The sequence below is a fragment of the Mustela nigripes genome, chromosome 15, assembly GCF_022355385.1.
Source record: "Mustela nigripes isolate SB6536 chromosome 15, MUSNIG.SB6536, whole genome shotgun sequence".
NCBI lineage: Eukaryota > Metazoa > Chordata > Mammalia > Carnivora > Mustelidae > Mustela > Mustela nigripes.
In genome coordinates, this window is record NC_081571.1 from 42,873,322 (window position 1) to 42,890,984 (window position 17,663).

Below are 17,663 nucleotides of genomic sequence, written 5' to 3' on the forward strand. Positions count from 1 at the left end.
GTAAAATCTTTAAAAAAAAATACTGAAATCATTATACATATATTTGTCTAAATCCATAGCATGGTCAGCAGGAAGAGTGAACTCCAAGGTAAATTATGGACGTTGGGTGATTTTGATGTGTCCATGTTTGCTTATCCATGGGAGAAAAAAAGTACCATTCTGGTGAGTGATGTTGATAATGGAAGAGGCTATACGTATGTGGTGGCAGAGAATGGGAAATCTCTGTAATTCCTTCTTCATTTTGTTGTAAACCTAAAACTGCTCTAAAAGAATAAAATCTTTTTAAAAATAACTGATAGATCTTATAGTTTACATGCAATTACAGTGGCTCTAGAAAAGCTATATCCAACACAAATTTTCTTAATGGTAGTTTCAATAGATGTTAAGACAAATATATAGTTAAAATATGCATCTACACTGATTTTTTTATGCTGTTTGATCTTCTTTTTATACCTTTGATCCTTAAGCAAATCAGGACAGTAAAGGAAACAAAGATGTTTAAGAATGACCTATGTTGGGGAAACATTAGAAACAAAATATTCTCCCAACCAAGAAATTTCTCCATAATGGTAGTAGACACAGAAAGTAGTTTTACTGAAAAACCATTAAACCAGAATGTTACACGCATTACAGGCAATCCACTAATCTATGGCAAAGACAGAAAGAAATCTTACCCTTTTATATAGCATAGGAGAGCAAGACCATTTACACACATATTCTCAAGATAAACAATAACCAGTCTTCATGTAAGAGGATTTGACAGTACCATTTGTCACAAAGATTCATCTGAGATTCACCTGGTAGAAGGGATTATGCTCTGTGTTAGCTAATTGGTTTTGTACCCAGGAGAAACAAATTTCTGGTATCTTTAAGACAGGAGATAGTTTTGCAATCTGGAACAAAGTGCCCACTAAAGTTAGGTTTCTACCTAATCAGAGAAACTTGGAGTTAGGGATGCCATCTCCCTTGATGCTTACATTTTTGTGAGATGGTTCCTGAGTCCTTGGGAAGGCATTCCTGGGTCATAAAGCTGACAAAAGGTCTTTATATACATTTCAAAGAGAGAAGTGTTTTCAAATATTCTAATTCTTACCTTACTTTCAACAAGCTAATAAAGATACTTATCTTTTAATTTGTATTTGTCCTTACATCTGAAAAGAACATTGAATGAGGTATAGGATATAAAGAAATTTCTTCTACTAAAATAAATCCATAAGGATTATGTCATACAACCTTTAGAAGACAGAACCAAAATAAAGGAAACAACAATTCACTGACATGATATATTCACAAAAGATTATTTCCAGGGGCGCCTGGGTGGCTCAGTGGGTTAAAGCCTCTGCCTTCGGCTCGGGTCATGATCCCAGCGTTCTGGGTTCGAGCCCCACATCAGGCTCTCTGCTCAGCAGGGAGCCTGCTTCCTCCTCTCTCTCTGCCTGCCTCTCTGCTTACTTGTGGTCTCTGTCTGTCAAATAAATAAATAAAATCTTTAAAAAAAAAAAAAAAAAAAATAAAAAATAAAGATTATTTCCAGAGAAATTAACTATCTTAATTAAATGAAGACATTCTTAGATATTTAAAAATATGTCATAATTCAATACCAATGCATTTGATTATGTTCTTATTTCTGAAATTATTCACTACAATAGTATAATGAGGAGTTATGTCAACATGGCTTTCCATATAAATTCTGTAAAGGATTATTTTATTGAAAACTTAAGTTTTTATAAAGGAAGTCATACAAATGACTCTAAGAGCTTTAACTGTCCTGAGGAGTGCCTGTCAAATGTCATTGTGTTCACTGAATATTTGCTCTGTCAAAGCAAGCTATAATTTCTAATCAGGGATTTTCTTCATGGTCAAAATCTTTTCTATTCATGCTTTAAGTGTGTGCTGTGTTTAAATGGAAAACCATCTAACAAAATCTTTCTGCCTTCTTTCAAAAAAGTTCTTGTTCCCAGAACTTATTTACAAATATCCCAATATTTGTAATTCGTTATTCATCTAAAGAAATATTAAACAATTAATATAATAAATTCTAATATTTATGACCTATCACAATAAAACAGCTTTTATAGTCTGAGAGATTTGGGACATGTGCAGTTCTCATTATATTAATTTTAAAACTTAGTGCTATAAGATGCCTAGGTAATTTGCGGATGGAGTACTCAATGTTCACCTCATCAGAAAAAATAAAAGAAAGTCTAGGGAAACCTCAATAGAAAATATGTATTTTTACAGTGATGGGGTGATTTCCTCTGATAAAGGAGATCCACAAAGATTTTGATGTTAGAGAGAACAGGCCCCAAATGGGACTATTTGTGCCAAACCTTGTCACCATATCATGACTTAATACCAAATTGCTGTTTCAGCCTCTCCCATGAGTCTAATCTTAACCAATCAGTCTGGAATTTCTTGGTTAGCACTAGTGAAGTAATCTGCCTGTTAGGCCCCTCATTTTACCCTAAGAAAGGTGACCTTGCCTGAAGATGGCAAGGTGACCTTGCCACTCCTTGCTGGGGATTTCCTTGTCCTGCCTCCTTCTGTCTAATAAAGTCCTCCGTTTTGTGTGGCTGCTCAGAGCTCCTTTTCCATCTGCTAGATGGGATGTTCCTGAATTAGGAATCTTTGAAGAAAGACAATAAGATCTTTCACATTTATTCAGTTGAATTTTGTTGTTTAATACACTACTTGAATGATTGATGTGAACGAAGTCAAAACCACCTTAGGCTACTCCTTTGTTGGCATAAGTTTAAAAAGCAGGGATATAATGAGCCCTTCAAGATAGCTGAGTAGTTCGTATTGACTCTCAAGCAAGGAAGAAATTCCTTTGAATGAACAGTAACAGCTATTGTAAGTGATATTTCCCAATGTTTTCAAAACATAACAAAGATAAACTTGAAACTTATTAAATGATTAAATAATAGCGACTTCAAAATTGACTGTAATGAAAATTAACCTCTTTTAAACTTAGTTCAGTTAGTTAATATTAGTACACACCAGTGATTCTTTGAATTCTTATTACCCGCTACCTCTTTTTCCCCTTTTTTAGCAAGAAAATCACTTCTCAGGATAATATCTATTTTTCTATAGGTAAATTAGAGGGTTGCAAGGGGAGATTTCTCTTCTCTGTTTTACTTCTAAACTTGTAGTTTTTGTTGCCTCTGATTTAGTTTGTAGTGGTTTTTACATGACTAACAGTTAACTGGTACTGGAATCTACATCACAAATTCTCCACACACTCAAGCCCATGGGTTTATCTCAACTTATATTTTTACATAATCATTCATGGGTTGGTTGATTGGTTGGTTTTTCTTGGCTATCAATTTGATTTTCTTGTCTTCTGTGTACGATTGTTACTTTCAATGTTTGTGGTTTTCCTAATTTGCACCTTTATTAATACTTATCAAATGGTAACAATTCATTTAACTATTTACATATCATGTAAGTAGTGTTAAATTATTTAAACAAAGAGGCCATTGAACTGAAGTGGCTCTAATGTAGTGGTAGCTTAAACAAGCAAACCAAAAATCTCTGACTATAAATCCTCAAGATTATGAAATCAAAACTAAGGACAACAAATCACAAACAGCCAACTAGGCTTTAAAGAGTAGCCAATGAATGAATTATCAAATAAATACTCAATTTACTTTCTAGTAGCCATTTTGGTTCTCAAGAACTATTGTTCCTCCACAATGTTATAAAGGATTTTAACTAGGATAACCGGAGGGCAAGCTGGCTCCCTGCCAAGCAGAGACCCCAATGCAGGGCTTGATCCCAGGACCCTGAGATCATGACCTGAGCCAAAGGCAGAGTCTTAATCCACTGAGCCACCCAGGCCTCCCCCCTGTTAAGTCTTACAGGCTAAGCAAACTGCATGTGTTATTGCAGTTAACACTCTGATTTGGGTATCAATGAGGAAACTAATAATTAAAAATTTTGGGCAAATTTTGCAAGTTCTTTTAGAGAGATAAAAAGGAATAGTTAAAGCACTATATATGCACTCTTCCAAATGTGCTGGATACCTTTGTTCTAAAGACAATGGATTGTTACACTGTTTCATTTTCTCTATATGGTAGATATTTTAAAACCATTTTTTTTTCTTTTTTTTAATGAGCAGTTTCATGTGTCTGGCAGCCTGCAACCTCAGTTTTTTTTTTTTTTTCTACTGAACCGTGAACTAATCCCCTAATAGCTGTTGAGGAGAGATATTTGAGGAAGTATAGATCTTCTATTAAGTCTTTCATGGGCCCAATTTTCCCATTTATCAAATCATTCACTTCCTAAATTACAGAAAATTCATACTAAGACATTCTGTCCCACCCTTACATCTACACTACTAACTATTAGAATCTGTTTCATCATTGTTTTCCAGGCTCTGCTCACACCTTACCCCATTTTCCAATTTCTTCCTCTACTACTCTCCCTCTAACTCTGCCTGTTAAAACACTTCCTCATGGATCTTTATAAGCCTGGCAGTTTCTCAATATTCATAGCCCTATTCAAATATCATCTACTCAGAACTGTCCCCTGACTGTTTAACCCTAACCTAGTGTGTACCTTCTAGGCTCTATTAAGTTACAGTATCTAGTTTTATTTTTGTTTTTGTTTTTGTTTTTCAAAAATTTTGCTTTTTTTTATGTTGTACTTCTGAATAGATTGTTGGTTTCTAGATAGTAGGAAATTTGTCCATCTTACTTGTTTTAAAATCAATTTCTGGCACACTGTAAGTGCTCAATAAACAGTAGCTGACTGAATGAGTAACTTCTATGCCAATACAGAACTTAGGACATGTGACCTCTTTCCAGGCTGCAATAGACTTGTATAAAGGAAGCGTCAGACACTGCTTCCTAAATAATCATAATTAATTTGAGGAATACATACACACACACGTGCATGCACACACATACATGCATTCCCATCTTGACATCTATGATATAATTTCTGTTTGATGCAGAAGGGAAATACTCTATCTTCCTTCTTTTTGGAGACTGCCTCAGTAAAGCATTTACCCTCATCCAGAAACTGGAATATAATGGGGGTTTTATTCCTTGATAGTCACATTTCAAAGAGATGCCTCCCCAGTCCTTGAAAAATACATTTTGGGTTGTAAAACTGGAAAAAAGGTTTTTTTAAAAAGATTTAAAGCTTAAAAGGGCAGAGAAAGAAGTTAAAAGTTTTCTCAAGTAAATGCTCTAAGAAAAGGTAGATAGGGGCTTAGAGTCAGAAGACAGTCTAAAATTTTGTCAAGCTGAGGAAAATATTATAGTCACCCTGGTCAATAGACATAAACAACTTATGAAAGCCTAACTAGAGTCCATGAAATCATACAAGTTTGCATGCAATAAAAAAAAATTTCTAAAAAGGATATTTACATTTTCATTAGTTCTACGACCTAGTTCTTATTGAGTGCATTTCGATTTCTTTCAAACTTGAAGAAATTGAAACAATACCTTCTAATACAAAATAAATGTCTTATCACTAATTTGAAATTGATTGTATTTCACAATGTGAAAATTTAAATCTAAAAGGACAAAGTATGGTGTTTAATGTTGAACTCTTACTCTATGGTATGATTGAAATTAATTAAAAAAATCGGACTTTTAGTCTAATGAACTATGAATAATGAAGTTTTATTAAAATGCCTAATTTGTTTAGGTACATGCATTGCCTAGTTATCCAATTATTCTGGCAAAATTACAGATGAAGAAAGTTAAATTTGTTAAATTAAGAAGGTCATTGAAGTAATTAAGACTGGTGAAGCATATTATTAATACTTTACAGGGGAGGGTAGTAATGCAAAATGTACCTATTCCCCTATGTTCAGGATTACATTCCAAATGGAACTTAAGACCTCAGAAAGTAGCTATACATATATACATATAAATATACACACATACATACACATATATAATGTAGAACATTATTAAGAATACAACTAAGACATATTTTAATAAATAAAATAACTTGGGGCTTATTCCATTTTATGAAGTGAAACAATGGCTTATTAATATAAATAGGAATGAAAACAAAATAGAGATATGAATGTGTGGCAACCATTAGCTTAAAATAGATACTTAAATTACAAATATCACTAAAAAGAATTCATTTAAGAATGTTAACATTAGTCATCTTAATTTTCCTTTTTAATTAACTAATATGTTAAGTAAACATGTTATAAGAGAAAGGGGAGGAGACCAATAGTGAATATGCTAAGATAGAGTATATAGAGAAAATGGCTGAAGAGTAGGAGAGAAGAGAAATGAAGAACAATAGTTACAGATCATGAAATTCTCTTCATTTTGCAACACAGGAATTTGAGTAGACATTTCTAGTATTATAAACTACTAATAATTATCAAATATCTCATTAATATAATGTTAAAATATGAACTTTTCAATACTACATTTTGAAGTATATTTCTAGTTCAGTTGAACTTGACCCTTGAATATTTATAAGCAAATAACATAATTTCTCTTCCACTACAAATATGGGAACATGTGAATTATAGAAACTAAGGTCTAGTTTATAATTTTGCTCCTGAAAGCAGATTATGGATATTAATAGAGTAGTGTCAGAGAAAAATCACTTCATCCTGTTTCCCCAAGGTATACTCTCAAATAATCCATTGTTTTATGGAGGGTTTCCCCAAATCTGAAATATGTGAAAATGCTTTTGTCTATTAAACAGAAACCATACAATTGAAAAACTGAACTCGTCAACCTTGTTTACCTCAAACTTGAAGCTGTGTTTTATTAAAACTTAGTTGTCAAATTAGCTTCCTACCTGTGTAGACTAACATGGCATTTTCTGGTCCTATCTTCCAGTATGTCAGGTAAGTAAATATACCAACTTTTTTTCTTTCTTTTTTTTTTTCCAAAAGGAATTTCCTCCATCTTTCTCTCATGTTTTTTCCACTATTATACCCAACCCCATTATGAAGTCATAATATGATTTATTTAAAATATCTTTATTGGGTGACCTGGGTGGATCAGTCATTACGCATCTGCCTTTGGCTCGGGTCATGACCCCAGGGTCCCGAGATTGAGCCCTGCATCCCCTACATCAGGCTCCTTGCTCATCAGGAAGCCTGCTTCTTCCTCTCCCACTCCCTCTGCTTTTGTTCCCTCTTTCTCTGTCTCTTACTGTCAAATAAATAAATAAAATCTAAAAAAAATGAAAATAAAATAAAATAAAATAAAAATCTTCATTGACCCTGCTCTCTATGAAAGAGTGATAATCACTGAAGAAATAATCATGCAAACACAAGATCCTCATCACTGAAAATCTCTCAGACAAGTATGAGGCAATGTGAGGAATGAGTGTACGTCTGGGTCTGAAGGTAATATAATTTTGGGGGTGCCCTTTAAGAAAAATGTTACAAGGTACAAATAAAAAGCCATGTACAGGCACCTCAAAGGAGCCTATGCAAGTGAGGGATTCTGCGTCTTAAATTTCATTTGTGTTGTGGTAAATCCACCACTGTTACTGAGTGTTATAATGATGATATATACAAAGTATTATGGGAATGCGTTTGGTCAGATTATTTTCTTATATAGTGTTACCAGTTTATTAAATGTTAGCAAAAGAAGTGTGTTACTTCTGCCACGTTTGAGAGTCAAATTGAGACTTGATTAAAGTAAAATCTGAGCTAAGGCTGGCAAATGAGAAGCAGTTCACCAGTTAGAATAAGTGGGAAGGAAAACTTTTCAGGCAATGAGAGATAAACAAATGACCAAAGGAGATGAATGTGTGGCTTTTTAAACACTGTAATTTTACACAGCGTGGCTGCATCATGAATAAATAAGGAAAGCAGGAAAATAGGTGTAGGCCGGAGAGTAAACTGTTAGCTCTTAGAGAGGGTCTTGATTATCATTTGCCATGCTAAGTGCAATTGTTACATATTTCCAAGCAGTGAAATGTTAAACTAGGAAGTTGTAGCTTTTTTTTTTTTTGTAAACATTTCTAATTAAAATTATGTGTCACTTACCATAGTTTTTGAATAAAAACTTGCATTCATGCTGGGTGCTATGCAAATCATTAATTGTTAATATATTTATTATGGTACATAGGAAAAATAACTACCATTTAACATTCATATTAGTTTGCATTTTAAATATAAAACATGTAGAGAAGATTATTTGTTAAGTGACTAGATATCATTAAATCACTACAAAAATATTTATATTACCATCCAATTTCCCCCCCCATTTATATATGTACTTCTGTTTGTTCTGGAGAACTGCCAGGCTAATGACATTTAGAGTGATGACAGAATCATCTGTTAGCCTTCTCTGTAATTCTCTCTGGGCCCTGGCAGACAAATACATTTTCACATGCTATAAAAAATTAAGTACCAAAACAATATAAAAATAACTTTAAGGGCCTGATAAAATAGGCTAAAGCAAGGACATTGAAAGTTAATGCTTCCCTTTCTGCCTAAACATGCCTTATTCAATTTCACAGATTTTATAAAATGTAATAATTCTTAAAAATCTATAGAGGGCAAAGAGAGACAGGATACTCTAAAAGAAGATATAAATAATGTTCTAAATGTAATTGTGAATCATCTAGATGACTCCAAATACATTTGTTTTATTATTTAGAATGGTTCCTGTTGATGGTAACCAAAACCAACACAAAGTGGCTTAAATTTTAAGCAGAGTTGTGGCAAAACTTGGTTCAGTTATGGCTCTGCTGTATTTATGATTCTTTGTGCATGATCATGTTTTAGTATTAGTGTATTTAATATTAATGTAATGGCTTCAGCAGTTCTGGTTCTCACACATGCCCTTAGAGAAAAACCATTAGTTTCAGAAAGAATGGTCACATAATTCTGTGTATGCCCAGTACTCAATCAGTGTCTGCTCCATGAAATACAAAGTATTGGTTCATTTAAATCAGCTGTGCCCTCTCTTCCCAGCTAGGGATGTAGTCAACTTTTCCAGGTTATATTGAGATCCATGGGGAAGGGGCATTCTTTTATTTTTATTTTTATTTTTTAAGATTTATTTATGTATTTTAGAGAGTGAGAAAGAGCAGGCACAAGTGGGAGGGGGAGGTAGAGGAGGAGAGAATCTAAAGTGGACTCCAAGCTGAGCCTGACAGGGGGCTCAATTTCAGGACCCTGAGATCAGGGCCTGAGCCGAAACCAAGAGTCGGAGGCTTAACTAACTGGGCCACCCAGGCACCCCTTTAAGGAGGATTCTTTTTTTTTTTTTTTTTTTTTTTTTTTTTTTTTAGGAGGATTCTTAAATAAAAAGGTGAATAGTTCAAATAGTGCAAAAGGGAAATGAATCTTGGGTAGATGATTGATTATATTCATTGCAACTGCACAACATGGAATGTGATTGCTTTCTGTCAAGTACTCTGAATTGCTCTCTTTAAATTTATTTTGTCCACAAATGACAATCTGTATCTACACTGTGTTCTTTATATAGCAGATCTGAATTAACTTCTTAAAGTTTTTCAGAGTACCCCTGAACTTCAGCGAAAAAGGGTAAGTTCCATGGACTGGGCATGCCAAATTTTTCAAAATATTTCTCGTGACTTACTCATATGCCTTCTGTTCCCTTCTACTACTCCTCAGAATTAATATTGCAGGATTATAAACTAAATGAATTTTTATACTTTTTTTGTTTCTGAGCACTTCCATGTATTTGGTATAATATCTGTGATCATTATTTCGCCTTGTTCTGAACTTTCAGTTTTTCCCCAATAATCACAACTTAGCTCAGATGCTTCCCTTTTTAGGAAGGCTTCTTGAATGCTAAATGCTAGGGTCCTACTGTACCCTACACCTGTACAGTAAAGCATATAGGGTATTATTATCAAAGGTCTATTCATGTGTTGTCATATGAGGAGCTCTATGGAAGAAACTATTTATTACTATGAACACAGCTCCTGACACATAGCTGTGCTTAAAAAAATATTTGCGAAATGAAACTACAGTGTATTATACTAATAGTGGCCTCATGTGGTACCACATTGATCCTCTATTCCTATGTTTCTGTATTACCTTATTTATGTATTTAAAATACATAAATATGTATGGCTATTTCTTGTTTTTTTTTCCCCCATGTCTTTCTCTTGGAATTACCTTCTCATTTTACCACGTTAACTCTAATTCCCTCTTAAGGCCCTAGTTTAAGAGTGTCATTGTTTGATGGGCAGTTGTTTACAACTCATATATTCATATGAAGTTATCTTGTTATACATTCATAGAACAGCCTGATTTTTTTCTATAACACCCAGATTGAATGCATAAGTACTTTTTTAGTGCACTTCCTTCTTCATCCACTGCATGATCCATGGGTTGGGATCAAGGACCTTATGGGTCTATTTACTTCTAAATTCTATAACCTAGTACAGTCCCTGGAATACACTATGCATGTTATAATTGTTTAAAAATGTAAGGATAGTATAAATTTTATGCCTTTTTTTTTTTTTTTTTTGTGAGAGAGAGAGAGAGAGAGAGAAAGAATATGATGCAGGCTCCATGAGCCTGATGTGGGGCTTGATCTCAACACCCTGAGATCATGCCCTGAGCTGAAATAAAGAGTTGAATTCTTAAATGACTGAGCCATCCATGCACCCCAAATTTTATGCTTTTCAGTTTGGACCAGTTCTCCTCCTAACTTTACACATGCAAAATTCTGCAAAATGGCTAAATAGGTGATTTTGAAAAGTCATAACTCCATTACTTGTGATTAATGATTTCTTCTATTTTTGATAAATTAATGTTTTTGACATTCAAACATTTCTGAGTCTTTTTCAGAAATTTTTTCTGCTGTAACTTTTATCTAGATTAACTCTTGCCATTCTGAGAAACTACCTGTTCCAAGAATTACAGAAGGGAAGTCTCTTCTGCTACTGTCTCTCTAAATCTGTCTTAAAGTTTCTATCACTTGTTTTTCTACTTTTCAGCACTGGGACAGGCCCAATTAAGTATTTTAAGCATTTTAATATTATTCTATTTCACCCTTTGTCTTGATGTAGAGACTGTTCTTATGCTACCATAAATTCCTTCACATGATAAAGCCATGATCTGAGTCCCCCAGACATTTTGGCTATTAATATTCAAAACCAACGTTGGGTCCCAAAGTAACTCTAACATCATAGTTATAAAAAATAAGTATTTTTTTTTTTTTTGCTCTGAGTTTAGATTATCTATTCAGACTTCATTTGGCTCATTCTAAGTCATGTTTCCAACCTTCTGATTAAAATGTTCATCAGAAACTAATATTACACTGAATGTTAACTAACTAGAATTAAAATAAAAACTTTAAAAAAAAAGGTGTTTGGGCTGCTTGAATAGTCAAGAAAGAAAATAGAAAGGACTTCTCAGGTAATATAACTCAATCATAGTATTTAATTTGCCACATACTTTTTCTACCATCCCAAACAGGCAATACAAACACACAAATGAAAACTGATAAAGATAATATGATATGAACACTATTCAAACAAGTGTTTTGTTACAGCAAAGGGGGCTGAAAATCAAATTCCCATTGGAGAAATTATCCTTAGATTGGAAAGATACTTCTTCCATAGAAAATGAGGGCTATAGACAATTGGTATTTTTTTTTTAACAAACAGCTTTAAATATCTATATTTACCTTAATGGTTCTCAGACCTCTTCTCTAAGTTGAATATCCATATACTCACCCTGTTAAATATTTCCTGGGCATTTCCAACATACATATCACAAATGTCTCAACTCAACATTTCCAGAATGGAACAAAGATTATCTTTCCTAACTTTCAACTCATTATCCTCTTGCAATTCTATTTTTGATGAATGGGATGATTATCTGCCTTATTTGGCCTTTTTGTTAATTACTCTTGACCCAAAAGCTGTTCAAGTATTTCTAATCTCAAACCCCAAAGCACCACCATCAATCACTCTACAATCAGCATTATATAAAACTTTATTTTTCTCTTACATCCAAACACCCTGAAAAAATTTTCTCCTCTTCATGTCTCACAGTCTGTTCATTCTTCAGCTTTTATTCCTTAACTAAATTCTCACTTCTACTCTCATCTCTTCAAGGAAATCACATGATCTAATACATCTAATGTACACTTTTCAAGCTTAGTTTTCTCAATCTCTCTATAGCATCTACACTACTGAAGACTTTTTTTTTTTGCTTTTTAATCATATTTTTATATTATGAAACTACTGTTTTCAATATTTATCTTTTCTGTATATTCTTTTACGGTTTTCCTCAGGATGCTATAATTAATTGGCAGTGGAGAGATTAATCATGACTTTCATATATTATAGGACAAAGGCCATGTTTAGGTCTTTATCCTCTTAGTGATTAGAAACTATTGAAAGGCTTTTAATTGAGTCTCTTTATCAATTCTGTGCTTTAGAAACACCACTTTGATGTAACTGACAATGATTCCTTGCAAATTTCAGAAGGTAAAATGTTGATGATTGGGAGACAATTGAAACAGTCCAACAGGAGATGACAAAGTCTTAAGCAATTTAGTGTCAGTGAAGACTAAAATAATTGTTGAATAAATTAATTATTACTCACAAATTGGAAGGGGAGACAAACCATGAAAGACTGTGGACTCTGAGAAACAAACTGAGGATTTTGGAGGGGAGGGTAGTGGGGTGTTAGGTGAGCCTGGTGGTGGGTATTATGGAGGGCATGTATTCCATGGAGCACTAGGTATGGTGCATAACAAATGAATGCTGGAACACTGAAAAGAAATAAAATGGGAAAAAATAATGGGCGTAATATAAATTGAGGACTCTAAAATGGGTTTTATATTTTTGATATGGCCACTTTAATGAAGTGGTTCTCAATTAGAAGTGAATTTGCTCTCTCCATACCTGGTGACATTGACAATATTGTGTTGAATGACTGAGGGTGATGCCACTAACATCTAGGATAGAATCCAGGTTGGTCTCTGCATTCTACAGTGCACAGGACAGCCTCCCACAACAAAGAATTTTCTGGAACAAAGTGTCAATGGTGTTGAGATTAAGAAACTCTAGCTTAGTTAAAGTAGGTGAAAGAGGTTTGGGGGGAGATTTTTGGTTATCGTTAAATTTGAGATTACTGGTAGACATCTAAGTGGACACATTAATATTGGTTGTATAAATAGATATGGTACTTTAAAGAAAGTATGTGTCTCAGGATCTAGATTTGGAAACTGATAGCATGTAGATGATATCTGAAGATTTCAATGAGATTAATCCATGATAAAATGTGACCAAATTTACCAACTAGTTTGTCATTGGAAATAAGTGTGCTAATAATGCATTAGAAGGGTACCAAAATACTGATTATTTCAGCCTTCAAGGTGGAAGTTAGGTTTAAGGCAGTTGTAGCCACTGAAACTGTTACCTTTGGGGTTAAGCAATTTTTTAACATAATGGCTCAAAAAATATTTATTTTATTTTCTATATATTCCATAAGATAAAAAATTTCAGTAATTGCTGGCTGCAGAAAAGAATGAAAGGTAAAGGCGCCTAGGTGGCTCAGTGGGTTAAGCCTCTGCCTTTGGCTCAGGTCATGATCTCAGGGTCCTGGGATCGAGTCCTGCATCGGGCTCTCTGCTCAGCAGGGAGTCTGTTTCCCCCCCACGCCTGCCTCTCTGTCTACTTGTGATCTCTCTCTCTCTGTGAAATAAATAAATAAATAAATGTTTTTTAAAAAGAATGAAAGGTAAGAGACTAATAAGACTGAAATGTAATGGATATATGAGATTGGAGGAAAGTGGGAGGAAATTAGAAGAGAGATGTGGAAACAAAGAAAGAATATTAAACAAGAAATACTATAACTTATATATAAGATGCTTATAAGTGCCAATAAGGAAAATAAATTATATATAGTAACTGACTTGAAGAAGAATAGAGATTTGAGTGACCCTGAAGACTACGGTTCTAATAATGCTTCAGGTTGAGTGGAATGCTTATTCTACCATATTTATACTTCCACATAGAAGAAAAGACTTTCCACCCTATTGGAAAGAGGAAGTTAGAATACAAAACCTCTACATTCCTTTTATTTCTCCTTTGTGGTTATTTTCTGGGAGACGAAGTTATTTACTGGATTGGTAAGATTTATGAGACTTTGGGGTTCTTTGGACCACATCTAACATTACCAACATCTTATACTGGCCCTAAAAGTTGGAAATAAACTTCATATTTGCTCTTGCTTCATCTGCTAATTAACAGATGAGGCAATGGACATTTAGGTCATTTCCACAACTTGGCTATTATAATAATGCTGCAATGAATATGGGAGTGTATATATCTCTTCAAGATACTCCTTTAGATATTTCTCCTTTGGATATCTATCCCAAAGTGGGAATATATGAAAATATGGTAGTTATATTTTTAATTTTTGAGGAAACTCCATGCTGTTTTTCATAAGCTAAGCCAATTTACATTCCCACCAACAGTTTAAAAGGGTTCCTTTTTCTCCACAACTTTGCCAATACATGTTATTTTTATCTGTTTTTTTTAAGTTTATATACCTATTTATTTAGTAATCTCCACACTAAACATTGCAAATATCCACAGTGAAAGAGTTCTTGTTGTATTCCTCTCTTCTTGGGTTAATATGGATAGCAGTATGTAAAGGATGATCAGTTTAAGTGGGAGAGAATTGAAAAAAAGTAGGAACTCTTTTTTTCTTTCTTTCTTCCTTCCTTCCTTTTAATTAACATATATTATTAACCCCTGGGGGTACAGGTCTGTGAATCATCAGATTTACACACTTCCTAGCACTCACCATAGCACATACCCTTCCCAATGTCCATAACCCAACCACCCTCTCCCTACCCCCTACCCCTGGCAATGGCAACCCTCAGTTTGTTTTGTGAGATTAAGAGTCTCTTACAGTTTGTCTCCCTCCCAATCCCATCTTGTTTCATTTTTTTCCTTCCCGGCCCCTCAAACCCCCCACTTTGCCTCTCCAATTCTTCATATCAGGGAGATCATATAATTGTCTTTCTCTGATTGACTTATTTCGCTCAGCATAATACCCTCTAGTTCCATCTACATCATTGCAAATGGCAAGATTTCATTTCTTTTGAGGGTTACATAGTATTCCATTGTATGTATATATATATATATATATATATATATATATACATATATATATATATATCTTCTTTATCAAAGTTATTATTTCAAAGATACAATTATCGAACTGCAATAACCAGTAGCCATGATATTCCAAGTATATATTATTAATATTAATATAGTGAAAATCCCAGTAATATAGAGAAATCAAATCAAATATTGCAATACTTATTTTAACCAAATATTACACTATTTTTAAAATGTCATTTTTAATGTGTATCTGAGCAAGTTGTATAAGTTTTATTTCATAAGAAAGAAATTATTAAATTTTAAGTTGATATTCTTTAAACTGTATTTCTTTTTTTCTTTTTAAAGATTTTGTTTATTTATTTAAGAGAGAGAGAGTGAGAGAGACCTTGAGAGGGGAGAGAGTCAGAGAGAGAAGCAGAGGGGGAAGAGCCAGATGTGGGACTCCATCCAGGACTCTGGGATCATGATCTGAGTGCAAGGCAGTCACCCAACTAACCGAGGCACCCAAGTGCCCCTAAAGTGTGTTTCACAGAAAAGTTAGTTCCATTAGATGCTGGAAACAAATAACCTGATTTTACATTAAATAATTTTGGAAAGTACTGCACACTGTACCTCCCTCTTAGATAGTCACAAAATTTAAAAATACTGGAGGGTCTGATAAATCCTATACGATTTCTACACTATGTACTTTCAATATATATACTACCATAATTATCACAGGACCCCTTCTGCCAGATTAACAATTCTTAACATATTCTGAACTACTGTTTCTCAGAGCAGTCTTTGAGAATCTTGGTTAAACAATATATATATGTAAGTATGTATGCATGTATGATGTAATGTATGTATGTAGGTAATGTATGTAAGTATTTATAATCTCAGAGAATTTATTGTTTCCAAGTAACAATATTGAATTTCTGTATCGGGAAGCCATCCATGAATATAACATGCCTGTTCCATTACCCAAAATGAACTGCGCAACCAGAAGGACAGATGCTATTTAACCAAATTCCTGTGGGAATGAGTGGGCTAAGTCTTCCCTGATTACAGTTTAGGTTGAGAAGGTTTTTTCTTATTGAATTTGGTGGCCTGCATTCCCTGTCAACATAAGTCCTCATGTGATAATGTTAAGCTGACATGGGTTCCTTGATTCATCCCAATCTGTGAAATGTCAGTGTTATCCAAAGTCTGCAATAGGTCTGGACTGAAGGAGTGAGACAAAAGTTTGCCACTTCAATTTGCCAGATGTTGCTGCAATTATAATACTGTGACCATTATTAAAAACTGAATGGCCTCTGCTCTGCTCTAAAGGGAAGAATGTGGTTTTGAGTATCCCTGGGGTGAGAAACTTAGATGATCTATACCATTGTTTGTTTGTTTGTTTTGTTTGTTTGTTTGTTTGCTTTTTTAATTATTTGGTGTGGTTCCTGCAAATGGTGGACAATCCTTTTTCTTTGGAGAGAATAATCATCCTGCCTGTTTCACCACACTTCTGTGCTATAGCAGGTCTGGTGCAGGAACTTCCTTTCTCCCTCTAGATCATCCTGGGCTTGCCTCCTCTTACAAAGATGTTGGGCAGTTTGCCATTCACATGAAGAGGCTCTTTTTCAAGCACCTCTGTCCCAGGTAGAGGAATTTCTTGGATAGCAGGCATAGAGCCACCTCCGGGCGCCAACATTAATTACCATCCCTCCTGAACTGATCATGTAGTCTGCCCCTAGTAGAGTTATGATGGAAGGCCCTTGCCCACTGCTGGTTTGTTGGTATTGGCCTCTGTTTGAACAGTCTGTGCCTCTGTCAATCTGGCTGCTGAGACGGTGGTCATGCCTTGCTAGAGAGTGAAGCCATCTGCATCAACTGGCTGATAGAAGATGGTCTGCCCTTCAACAGTCTGTGCTACATGCTGCTCCTGGACAGAGATCGGCAGCCATGTTTGTGTCTGGCTCACACTGCAAGCTGCCTGTGGCTGCTGAATGATGATCGCTGAGTGGGGTCCTGTTGGCCCTGCACCTGCAACGTTTGTCCTCTGTTCCTGTCCCAGAGCTGGATTTATCTCTACAGATCCAACAAAATCTGCTACAGATTCTTTGTCCCAGATATAGGTTCTTGTGTGATGATGTGACTTGTCCGCAAGGGACTGTTTGGACCATGTTAGGTTGGCCAGTTGATGTGATTAACAGGCCAGTGATTAATGCTGACTTGTATCACTAACGGATGCCCCTGGACCTGCTGTTGAATCTGTCTAACAATCTGCTTTGTTATTGCTATCTGCTGCATTCTGCTCCATGGTCCAACCAAGTTAGAATCCTATTCATAAGGAGCTTCACTCTGGAGGTCCTAGAAGAAAGGGAAGTACACTGGAGAGTGCAGGGGAATTTGTGGCAGGCAAGACCACTTGTACCTGGAAACTACCTGGACCTAAGTGTCATGAAGAAAGACATGCATCCCCACATGGCATTAACATCCTGAAAGGGTCCAGACCTTCAGTGTGCCTGCTCCAGTGATGACATCCCTGAATGGGAATGGCCTCTGCAGGCCTTGGACTGAAATGCCAGGAGGCACTCACAGGCTCTGGTCCAGGGCCA

General features: G+C 35.0%; 1 pseudogene; it reads right to left on the reverse strand.

Annotated features, from left to right (window-relative positions):
* Positions 1-2,464: 2,464 nt before the first annotated feature.
* LOC132002666 (nuclear transcription factor Y subunit alpha-like) lies at positions 2,465-17,365 on the reverse strand (annotated as a pseudogene).
* Positions 17,366-17,663: the final 298 nt, after the last annotated feature.